The following is a 12,216-nucleotide window of genomic DNA, read 5'->3' on the forward strand; positions in this document are numbered from 1 at the left end:
GATAATGAATGTCCCCAAATCGTTATATTTCCATTTCCTTAAACTAACATGATTGTGGTGGGACAGTACGCTGGTGTGATAAAATCCTAAATTATCCAAGAGGAAGGAATTGGTAAAACTGTCTCTGATTATTCCTTGCCTAAGAAAACCCTATGAAATTCATGGTGTTGCCATAAGTTGACAAGTGATTTAAAGATACATACACACGCTCTAAGCAAGTGAGAAGGAATATTACCTGTATATCACCTTGACTAAAAAATCTGCCTTGATATATATATGAATGACATATTTTGAGCAACTCTGTGTGCACACAGGTGTCTTCAAGTTGCTTGTTGACATATGGCGATCCCATGAATTTCATAGGGTTTTTCTTAGGTAAGGAATCCTCAAAGATAGTTTTGTCAGTTTTTTCCTCTGAAATAGAGGGAGCTTATTGCATGAACTTTAAAAGTGTTTCAAGGCTCCTGGGCTGGAGCCAGGACACGGGATGGTGGTGGGGTCTATCACATGCTAAATCGCTGCCTAACTGCCGTCCACCATCAGACTAAGTCCAAGCTGGGTCCCAGCACTTTTTAGAAGTCAGAAGTTTTCCAGCTTCTAAAAAAGTGCGAGAGGAGTGTGATTGGGACCTGGGCTAATGGCAGCCGGCAATTAGGCAGCGATTTAGCACGCAGTAATCCTCTGCCTCCATCCTGTGTCCTGGCCCCAGCCCGGGAAGATTGAAACGCTTTTAAAGTTCTTGCAAAAGGCTCCAGAGCCTACAGTTAGTACTTAATGTACTAAAGGGGCCATTGCTAGGTTTTAGGTCTGGGATAATCCTGAGCTGACAAACTTATTCTAAAGAGATATGCTGTGGGTGGACAGAAATGCTGCTGGGAGGTCTCAGTTAGTATTGCACAGCCAGAGCAAGGGGTTTGCACAAGGCAGTACTAGATACCACCTTCTGCAATGTCCCCAAATTACATACACCAGCAGAATTTAGGGTTATGCTGATTTATGGTACTTACTGGGTTCTAGCCACTGTGCTTTTGTTTGAAACTATTCAAAACACCAGCTGTTTCTATGGAGGGCACTTTTACTTGAAGAGTGTTTACATATTGGTTTATTAGTAGAGTTTCTAGACCGTTATCATAAATCAAGGGAGAAGGAAAGAGCCTGGAAAAATTCATTTGTTGGTTTGTGACTCTCATGCTAATCGGGGATTCTGGGAGTTGCTTTCCCAAAAGCAATATTTCTAAGCTCTGTCTAAATGTTGTAAAAAAAAAAAAAAAAAAAAGGGGGGGGGACTCAGAGAAACAAACAGCATGCAACATATTATATTTTGTAATAACAGACATAATAAATAATAAAAAAGAAGAAGTAGTATAAAATCCAGGACCAAAAAACTAGAATAAACCAAGAAAATCCTGGGCAAACCAGTGCCAAGAGATATCTAAAGTAGACAACAGATGGTCCCTCCTATACAACAAGGCTGAGGGTATTCCAAAGTACAGGCATTAAGACGGAGAAAGCTCACCTCTGGGTCACTACCAAACAATAGTAAGTCACCATTCTCAGTATTCTGTGAGTGATACAGAGAATGCCCAGAGTGGAAGATAAAAGGAAAACAGTGGTTTCAAGAGAAGGTGACAGAGGAAAAAAAGAAAGGTCCACTAGAAAGGAGTTGAATGGCATTCCATACTACACCAAGCACTGAAAACACATACTTCTCTATGACCGTATCAGCATTCCATCACTATAAGTAGGATGAAGAATCCTGGCATTCTCTTAGAAAGCTGTGGTTGGTTGGTTGGACTGAATGCTCACTTCCTGCACATGTGGATTCACTTGACTTGTTGGGAAAGTCTCCTGGTTGATGTGAGTACATTGGGAAAGCCTTGAAGAAAGAGAAGTCAGGGTATCTGAACTGCCTCAACTCCCAAATAGCCCTCACATTCCTTCTCCCATGGAAAGGTCACTATTCGCATATAGGCAGACATTGTGGCAAAAAATATTGATGGGGTGAAAATGTTCATGCAGTATCCCCCTTTCACTGACTTTATCTAATGGCATACAGGTTCTTCACTGTCATTTCAAACCAAAAGAGAAAAAGAACATTTTGAAATGTCACAACCACTAGATCAGTAGACAAAAATCTACTGAGAAAGAAGAAAGAAACCTATCCTCATGCAGAACCTAGAAAGGTATTTTGTTCTGTTACTCAATGCTGAGTTGTAAGAAATCCATTCCTGTTACTTGTTACAATGATGGAAAATCGGAGGTAATTCACTCTCTTTCTAGGCGCACTGCTCAGGACTTTGCCATTAGTTTTATGAGAGGGACGAGAAACATAAAGATTGAGTATTCCATAAAACTTGAAAATGTCTTGTCAAAATGCCTTTAAAATAACCATATGAGGAACTTTTGAAAATAACTATTCACTCTTATATATTACAATAGGAATTTTTTGAAATGTTAATTACACCCTTTGTTTTCAATAAACAATTTCATTTCATTCTTTTCCCCTAGAAAGTAACTGGTTACAAGTATTATTTTCAAGCTCCTCTCCCATGTATATAAACATAGCTTTGTAAATTATATTTCCTCAATTTATTAAGAAGTGAAATTATGCTCAGGGAAAAATCCACTAAAAGCAGAACTGGTGTTTTTGTTTAAGATGACTTTTGCACATAGTCTTCTTTTACACAAAGACAGTCATGTAGATTTTCCAGGTATGCATTTTCATTAGCTTATGTTTGACATGGAAACTGCACCGTAGTCACAATAGAGTCAGAAACCCCTTTTCTATTTCTACAGCAACCATGGCCCCAATCTAATACAGAGTTAGGCATGCATACTTAAATCAGCATATCGGGCTGTTGTTGTTCTCATTACCCATTCTCATATACTTTCTTTACAAGAATCTACCACTGACCTATAGACTCCAATGATCCAAGCAAATAATCCAGTTTGCTATGAGAGGTCTTAAATTGTGTGAACAATGTAGTATGAACTGAACTACATGCTTAAGATGACTTTTTTTTAAAAAAAAATAACCTCTGGACATATTAAAATATTTAATATGCCAGGCTGTCTTCTTTACTCTCTGGATGCTTTCCAGAAAACTGGATCCCCAAAGAAGATTGAAGCCATGTGTCAAGGGGAATCTGGGGGTCCCAGATGTTTTGCATCCCTAGAACAAGACAAAGTGGTTCTCACACACCAACGAATCTGGACCCCCATGAATAACATGGAGCCTTGAGCAATTTTGTGATTCAATCAGTTTTCTTCTCTTAAAAGATGGGCTGTTTTCCTCTTCTCTGTCATCAAAGGCTAGAGGTCCTGCCCATGTTCTCTCAGGCTACAGCCATGGGCATACCCAGAAGAAAGCCCTGCTGGCAATGTTGGCAGGGGCATACTGAGAGTTGTGGTACAGGAAAAACAAAACTTTTCCAAGCTCTGGCTTTCAGATGGCCTGTAAATACAAAGAGGTGCTTGATAGACAGACACCACCAACAGAAAACTGTGTGGCTAAATCAATAAACCAACCCATTAAAACATTTCTCTAAATAATACCAAAATACATTCTGGATGTTTAAATTTGTCCATATCAGGCAGTGCCCAGCAAACTGCTGTTCTCTGCTAGAGAATCTTCCTTTGCAGTTTGAAGGTAGCAGCTCCACAGGACTAATGCTAAGAGGCATAAACAAAATCTTGTTAATGCTTTTTTTGTGCATCTGTGCAGGTGATGGTAGACTGACAGGCATACAAAAGCATTTTCCCCAAATAATCCTAAAATGTTTTTCTTTTGTTCAGTGACAGTTGGGAAATATTATAGAAATTCAGCAGGAGCCCTTGGAAGAGAGGAGAGGTTGCAAATCAGGTTTTCAAGAGCTCAGGACTGTGAAAGGTTACGACTGCAGGAGTGCTAAACAGAGCTGCAAATGTTCAGTTTTCCTTGAAGCTGCCTTCCACTATCCATGCATACACCTGTGCTTATTTTATATATAAGAGTTTGTTATGTTTGAAAGTATAATGAAAACAGTAATTTTTGTTGCATGCTGTTAACTGCTCTCGAATCAACCTTGACTCATGGTGACCCTGTTGATGAGACATTGCCAAGCCCCAATGTCCTCCATTGCATTGCTTAGGTCCTGGAAACACAGACCTGTGTCCTCCCTGATTGAGTCCATCTGGCATGTGGTCTTCCTCTCTTTCTACTGCCCTCCACCTTTCCTAGCATTATCGCCTTTTCTAATGAGTCATGCCTTCTCATGATGTAGCCAAAGTACAACAGCCTCAATTTGATCATCTTGGCTTTCAGGGAGATTTCTGTCGCGGCAAGGAGACGCAGAGACGAGAGTGGGGTTCACAAGCCTTCTTTTCCAGCCAGGTTTTTGGTTGGGCTTTTTATTGTCATTTTGCTTACATTAGTCCGTTGTTTGCCTTACAATCATTTGCTAGGTTACGTGCCCTTTTTGCAGTGGAAGCAGGATGTGAAGACCAGGTAAGTCAGTATAGACTTATCTATCTGATTATGGATAAAGCATTGTTATCTTGAGAGAGGGTCGCAATCCTGTGGTTTGCCAGCAGAACTGCCACATCTTAATCTTGATGAGCATTGCTATCCTGAGAGAAGGTCACGACCTCGTGGTTTTGCCAATGGGGTTGCCACAGATTTCAGGTTTGATCTATTCAATGACCCATTTGTTTGTCTTTTTGGCTGTCTGTGGTATTCTCATCACTCTTCCCTAGCACCACATCTCAAATGAGTTGAATTTCTCCCTGTTGGCTTTTTTCACTCTCCTGTTCTCACATCTGTACATGGTGATGAGGAATCTAATATCTAATGAAGTAGTTTTCAAAGAAGTATGTGCTAATTTCTTGCAGCATAAAAAGGGGGACAGGAGGGGAAAGGCAAAAGAATGAAAGTAGCAGCACCTTTAAGATTAGCTGGTTTTTATTTTAGCATGAGCTTTTGTGGACAGAAACCCACTTCTTCAGATGCAGTACAGAGTGATATCCAGGCCCCAGGGCATAAAGCATATTTCCACAGTTGTAGAAGTAAGAGGAGGATGGAATGTAATAGGATCCAGAAACATGCAAATCATATCCCTTTCCCTAAATTTACAAAAGGCTGGGTGAGGTGATACAGGTCTTTCAAATCTTCACCATGATCTTCTTACTAAAAGTCAGTTTCTTTGGGTTTAAAACCTCCTCTAAGAAGATTCCTTTTCTGTACATGTGCAGTAGCAAGGACTCTTGTATTAATATATATAGTACATCATGAAGCCATTTTCTATGTTCATACATCTGCTAATATATTGGAATTTGTGAATATAATTCAGTTCAGCTGTTTCTCTTTCTAGTCTTCCTTTGTAATTTCCTTGTTGAAGAACTGGAATATTTAAATCCTGCACTGTATGTCCAGGAAAGTTAAAGTGTTCTGTAATTGGTTTTTGGGTATTGACACTTCTAATGTCTGATTTGTTTCCATTGATCCTGTTGTGTAGGGACTGTTCTGTTTGTCCAATGTACAATGTAGAAGGGCATTGCTGGCCCAGGATGGTATAGATTATGTTGGAGGAAGAACAAGTGAATGTACCTCTGATCTTGTGGGTCATATTATTGGGCCCTGTAATACTGCTTCCAGAGTAGATGTGTGGACAGAGTTGGCATCTGGTTTCATGGCACTGTTTTGTCCCTTCATTATCATCTATGTTATGAATCCTGTTGTAAGTGAGTAGTTGTTTAAGATTTGGAGGCTGTCTGTAGGCCAGTAAAGGCTTTCTTTCCAGTGCTTGTGAGAGGGCTTTGTTATCCTCTAGAACTGGTTATAGCTCATTATTACTTGCGTGGTCTCAGCTGGGGGCTATAGATCACCACTAGAAGTGTTCGGTCATTTTTGGTTGGTCAGTCCTGTAGCAGCTTTTTTTTCCTTTGCCTGCTTAGGTGGATGTTGTAGTTTAAGAAATGCATGTTATAAATCCAAGGATTTTGAGTTTCTGTCTTGTGGATCTGAGCAGATGCAGTTGTATTAGAGGCTTGGCTATAAACAAGAGATTTGGTAGTGTGCTCTATATGGCAACTGGAGGCATGTAAGCGTGTGTACAGATCTGTATGTTGTTAATAGAGTATGCTGCTTAGAGGTCCATTGTGCAGTTGCACAGTGGCATCAAGAAAATGAATTTGTTGCCTGAACTGTTTTAGGCTTAAGTTGATGGTAGGGTGGAAGTTGTTGAAATCCTGGCAAAACTTTTCAAATGATTGCTTTCCATATGTCGAAATAATAAAGACATTGGCCTGTTACAGACTGCCAAAATAAAGCTGCTTCGGGTCTCTTTGGAGGTATGCTGTTTAAATGATGCATGCATCCTAAGAATCCGGAAGCTGCACCAAAGCTGGACTCCAGTGCTTAGGAATGGAGTGTGGCTTTGGCACGACCTCCGGACTCTTAGGACCCATGCATCATTTAAATAGCATACCTCCAAAGAGACCCGAAGCAGCTTTATTTTGGCAGTCTGTAACAGGCCATTATCAAGATATTGTAGGATGAGGAAAGGTTTCTATGTGCATGTGCTGAGAAAACATTGTTCCAGGTCAGCCATGAAGATGTTTGCATACTGCATATGTGTCCCTGTAGCAGTGCCGCTGACTTGGAGATACACGTTATTCTCAGTCATGAAGTGGTTGTGAATTACTACAAATTAGCAGAGTTCGATGGCTAGGTGTGTTGTAGTCTCTTTCAGAATGGTATTCTTGATAGCTTGTGCTCCATTCTGGTGTATAGGGATTCCAGATCCATAGATGGTGTTTTCTGAGAGGTTATGGGTGGACTGTATTTTCTTTTCTTTTCTTTTTTTAATTTTATTTAGTTAATACAATCCACATATCATCGTTTGAATTGTATACATACAAAACCATGAAATCCAATCCAATACGCAGCAACAAATTCTTTATCTAACTTTCTCTTAATTCGCTCCTTTTCAGAGCTAAGTAGATAATTTGTCTCCTGATCTAAAACAGGTTATATCAGATGATAATCCCAAAGTAAGGGGAAGGGGTTTACACAAGATTAGGGAGAGAGAAGGGAAATTGGGGCAATGACATTACAGACGATGTCAGGAATAATCAGAAAATTATATCATAAATCTTATTCGTTTTCAACACTGACCATTCTTTTCCCCATTTCACTAAATCTTTGTTGTTTAATATTGCTGCTAACCTATCTAATTCTTTCATTTCCAAAATTTTAAATTCCCAATCCTCCATGCATGGTGTTTCTGGAGATTTCCAGTGTTTTGCCACAATCATTCTGGCTGCTGTTATCAAATATATACCTGTCCTCCAAAACAGGTATGGAGGTGGACTGAATTTTCAGTTGAAATCAGTTGCATCCTTCGTACAGATTGGAGTGCTGATGGCATTTTATCTGAGAATTGAGATAATATATGTATATACCCCAACAATGAGGGTTCAGTGTGTCTTCAAAGTGTTGTTACATTCCTTCCCCCTCCTCTTTTTATAATATCTAATGAAGCCATCATTGTGGGTTCATTTACACAATCAAGATGAGATTCAGAGATTATTAGCTCAAACTGCTATTCAAGAATATTCTTGTTTAGACTCACCGAAATCAGTAAAAGAGATTCTTACAATCACTTGCATATACATTGTGGATGCCCATTCAGAGTACCAGATAAATACCCTTCAACTGTTCAAGTGTACAGATAAGCAATCTGAGTACAGTGTATTCATGTTGAACATTATGTGAGAATTAACTGTAGAAGGATACAGGTCAGCAGTCTATGTGCACAGGGACCCGGATGGTAAGTGCACTGAGGTGAAAAGTTGAAATGTGATTCCTGAGAAGCCCAGGTGATTTCAATTGGTCTTCTATAATGATGATGAAGCTTGAATCAAACTGAGTAATTCTTGCCTCTTTCAGCAATACACTATAGGTTGTTGTTGTTGTCTTTAATCCCAGTATGATTACGAACATCTCCCAATAACCATCTCCTTTCACTGATCTCCAGGCTGGCGAATCATTCATGAAATGTTTCATATTTGTTCTCTGCCATACCTGCAAAACAGCTTCCTCTCAGAAGCTGAGATTTGTTTATGTACATTTTTTCCATTAATTAATATTATTATATTTCAGTCCACAGCATAAATATAAATGAAGGCAAATTAGACCCATGGAGAACTATAAACATTCAAAACTCCTACTAACGAATTGAGCAGAAAACTCTTACAAGATAGATGAAGAAACATATGTTTCTCTGCCTTTAATTTAATTTGACTCTATATTCCTGCAAAATTGCACCACAAGTTATCTTCTATCTTTTGCATATTTGGGGGGGGGGGGGGGGGGAACCACTTATTTCCAATGTGTGCTGTTGCCATCTAGTGTTAAGCAAAAGGCATTTGCTTAAAATTGTATTTGCTGTACAGTACATTGTAAAAGTAACCACTACAGTGGGCCCTTGGTATCTGCTGGTGTTTGGTTCTAGGACCCCTCGTGGATACAAAAATCTGTGGATGCTCAGGTTCCATTAAATATAATGGAATAGTAAAATGGTGTTCCTCATATAAAATAGCAAAATCAATGTGTGCTTTTGGAATATATATATATACACACACACACACACACACACACACACACACACACATACGGGAATATTTTCAAACCATGGAAAATTGAATTTATGAATAAAAAAACAGGGGATATGGAGAGCTGATTGTAAAAGAACATTATTATCTTTCCCAAAGGAACAATAATTCTGTGAGTAGGGCTCACATTCTCAGCAACCTCACCGAATTATTATTCACAGGATTCTTTCAGGGAAGACTTAAAGTATACAATACTTCAAAAGTAATGCTGATTAAAATTATGTAGGGTTGGAAACTGTGCAGTTACCTAAGCGTTGTGGAACTGCAACTCCCATCATCCTTGACCAACATAGCCAATGTTGACAAATACTGTACTGGAGATTACAGTGCCAAGAACATTTGGAAGGCTGCACAATGCTCACCCTTGGTGTAGTTACACTTTCTGACTATGATCCTGCTTCATAGTTAATATATATTTGTATTGTATTTCTCACTTTGGTTGCATATTCTGGAAATGCCCTACATGAGCAGGATGCTCCGCTTTTATCATTTCCATCGAACCCACAATGAGGGGGCTTCTTCCCAACTTGCAGCCTCTCCAATAAAGACAGAATTCTGCAAATGTGTCATGAGATCAACAGTTGGGGTTTGCAAAGGAATGACATCTGAACCAGGAGACACTGGTATGAAGCCTTAGATCCCATGAACAGAGGCTCTCCATTCCCAGGATGCTCCTTCCTGCTGGAGGAAAGGAAAGGGAAAAGTTATTGATTTTCGTCTTCTTGCTGTGACAGTCCTGTTTCCATCTATCCATATATGATTCCAAAGCTTTAAGGACATTGAGAAATGTGTAATGGGTGGCACCTGGGAAATGGTTGCAGTGGTAACTAGGAATCTGCAAAATTAATTTCCATCTTTTCTACTTTCTCCTCCTCCTTCAGCTAGTAGGAACCTCTGCTGGTGAAAATTCTTCAATGTATTGAAGGAGACATTCTTTTCTGCCCAAAATATGGTTTGTTATTCTCACATTTTTACTACTAGGGTCTGGTCAAGGGAAAGGGAAGCTATTTGTAGGATTTTCTTCCACATGTGCTGAAGTAACTTGGATGACTTTAGGTACCTGGTAGATTGACTTCAGTAGCTAGAGCAGGTACCATCTGCTGTTCTACCTCAAGAAGTAGGTGAAAATTTACAGAAAACGAAGTCTGAATCCAAACAATGATATCATGTTTTCTTTTCCAAATTTGAATGTGAGGGTTCTCCCCACTGACCCACTCATCCCACCCAAAAGCCTGCAACTAAGAGGAAAATAAGCATTTAAGAAACCAAATGCCTGGTCACATAGGTTTTGCTGGTTATGAGAAGCAAGCAGGGGGGGCCTGTGCTCCAAGCAGTAGGTTGCCCCACTCCAAAACACCAAAACATCCCTCTGTCAGCTGAGACCATGACCCATCAGTGGAAATACATAGAAAGCTGGGCAGGTCCTTTGTGAGTTCAGGAGAGAAGGTTTGTGTTTCAAGGAGCCTGGCTAGTATTTATAATGCAACAAAAGTTGCAGACCAGTGAAGCTGTGTAATAAGCAACTTGAAGGGACATGAAATGATTTCTAATACCATAATTATTTCAAGACCCAATGCTCTCTGTCAGTTGAAGCCTGCATACAATTTTCACATTGCTGAGAAACAATTTGGAATTCTGTGGAAACAGCTCTTTCTTCTGTAAGGAAAGGTTATAAGCCTTTGCTAATGCTGTTCATTTCCTCTGCTAGCCCTGCCAGCTTGTATGTACATACCACTCCTTTTAAAGCAATTGTTTGGATGCAGTTGAATTCAGACTCTGGAACTGGCATGGCAACCTGATCTTGCTCTTGGCTGCGTCAAAACATCAGTGCTCAAAAGGACACATTTCTAACAGAACATAGAGCCAGTAGTCTTTGTCACTCAGTCAACAGTTTCCAGAAAATTATTCTGCCCAGACATCAAAAAAGAGCATCATTAATTTTGCAGAAATGACAAATCACATAATTTCAATACACAAGGGTGCTATTTCAGAAGAGCAGATGTGACCAGAAAAACAAGACAAAGCCCCTCTTCTGAATCTAGTTCCTCAGAATCCCATTCTCAGGAGTTTATCAGGAAAAACTGAAAGTTTAAATGGGGTTTATCCCATAAAAATTGTGCAACTATTAAATCACAGTTAAGATTTTCACACACAGCGGTCATTATCCTGGGTATAACCAGATAATAAACAGCAACAAATAATTCACAGGATTTTCCTGTGAATGATTTGCTGCTGTTTATTGCCTGTTCATTCCTGGATTAATAGTGTTTTAATCGCTTTTGATCGTGACGTTGTGTGAAAAACTTTATAGCAATTGCACGATTTTCATAGGATGTTCCCAGGAAAATTGGACTTTATTCATGATGTCCTGTGAAAATCTTAATTGTGAGTGTGTGATTTTCATGGGATAAACCCCGTTTACACTTCCAATTGTCCCTGTGTGATAAACTCCTCAGGTTACTTGCCACTCAGTCTTTTTACCACAAGTGCCTTATTTGGATCCTAATCAAAGTCGTAAGGTAGCCCCAGATTGTTGGCTTGGAAGGCAGGGTGTGTTTGTGTGAGTCCATTGGTAGAAGGTGACCATGATCTGGCTGTAGAGATCCCAAACCACATATTGAGTCCAGGCAAAAGGTTGTTGTTTTTTGTTGTTGTGCACCTTCAAGTTGTTTCTGACTTATGGTGACCCTAACATTGTTCATGCTATAGCGTTTTCTTGGCAAATTTCTTCAGAGGGTGTTTGCCATTGCTGTCTTCTGAGGCTGAGAGGGAGAGACTTGTCCAAGCTCACCCAGTGTGTTTACATGGCTAAGCCAAGATTTGAACCCTAGTCTACAGAGTCATAGTCCAATCCACTTTACCACACTGGCAAAAGGTACCAAAACAGAAATAGGTTTTGTGGACACAGGAAGGGTAACTTGTGTCTTTAGAATGCATCACCAAGAAACATTAAGTTTACAGAATAAAATTCTTTTTTCTTAACATTATAATTAAATCTCCATCGCTGAAGCTCCTCTTATGTCCTCTCTAACTCTCTCTCACTCTCTCTTCTACTTCCCTCATTCTCTGTTTACTTCTTAACTGGAGCTGCACCTATTTTGGACAGCTTTTTCCAGAAAATTAACCATGCCATCGCATCATGGAAAGAATTCATCCACTTCTGTGTCCATGCATATAACAGCAGCTGTTGGCTTCCATGTTAGTGGAGTGGGGAATCTGAGTTTAGTCCAAACTTTAAAGAAGCTTGACCTTTTGGAGGGGAAGGGCTTACCTCCTTGGATAGTTCCTTTAAAGTCTGGACTAAAAACTGGAATGGGTTCAATGCCCCACCAACATGGAAGCCACCAACAGCCAGGGCATGTGTGTGCATCTTGTTTCAGGCTAGATACAATTATTTCAGGAGCTCCTAGATTTCTAGTTACCAGGAAATATAATGATAGCTAGTATTGTGTGGTACAAGATTGGGAAATCCTGTGGCCCTCCAGTTATTGCTGGCCTGCACCTCCCTTGAAATACAGCACTAGAGCTCTCCAGCAGAGAAATGTACAAATCCCAGGTTTGTAG

Source organism: Sceloporus undulatus, chromosome 1 (assembly GCF_019175285.1).
Source record: "Sceloporus undulatus isolate JIND9_A2432 ecotype Alabama chromosome 1, SceUnd_v1.1, whole genome shotgun sequence".
Lineage (NCBI taxonomy): Eukaryota > Metazoa > Chordata > Lepidosauria > Squamata > Phrynosomatidae > Sceloporus > Sceloporus undulatus.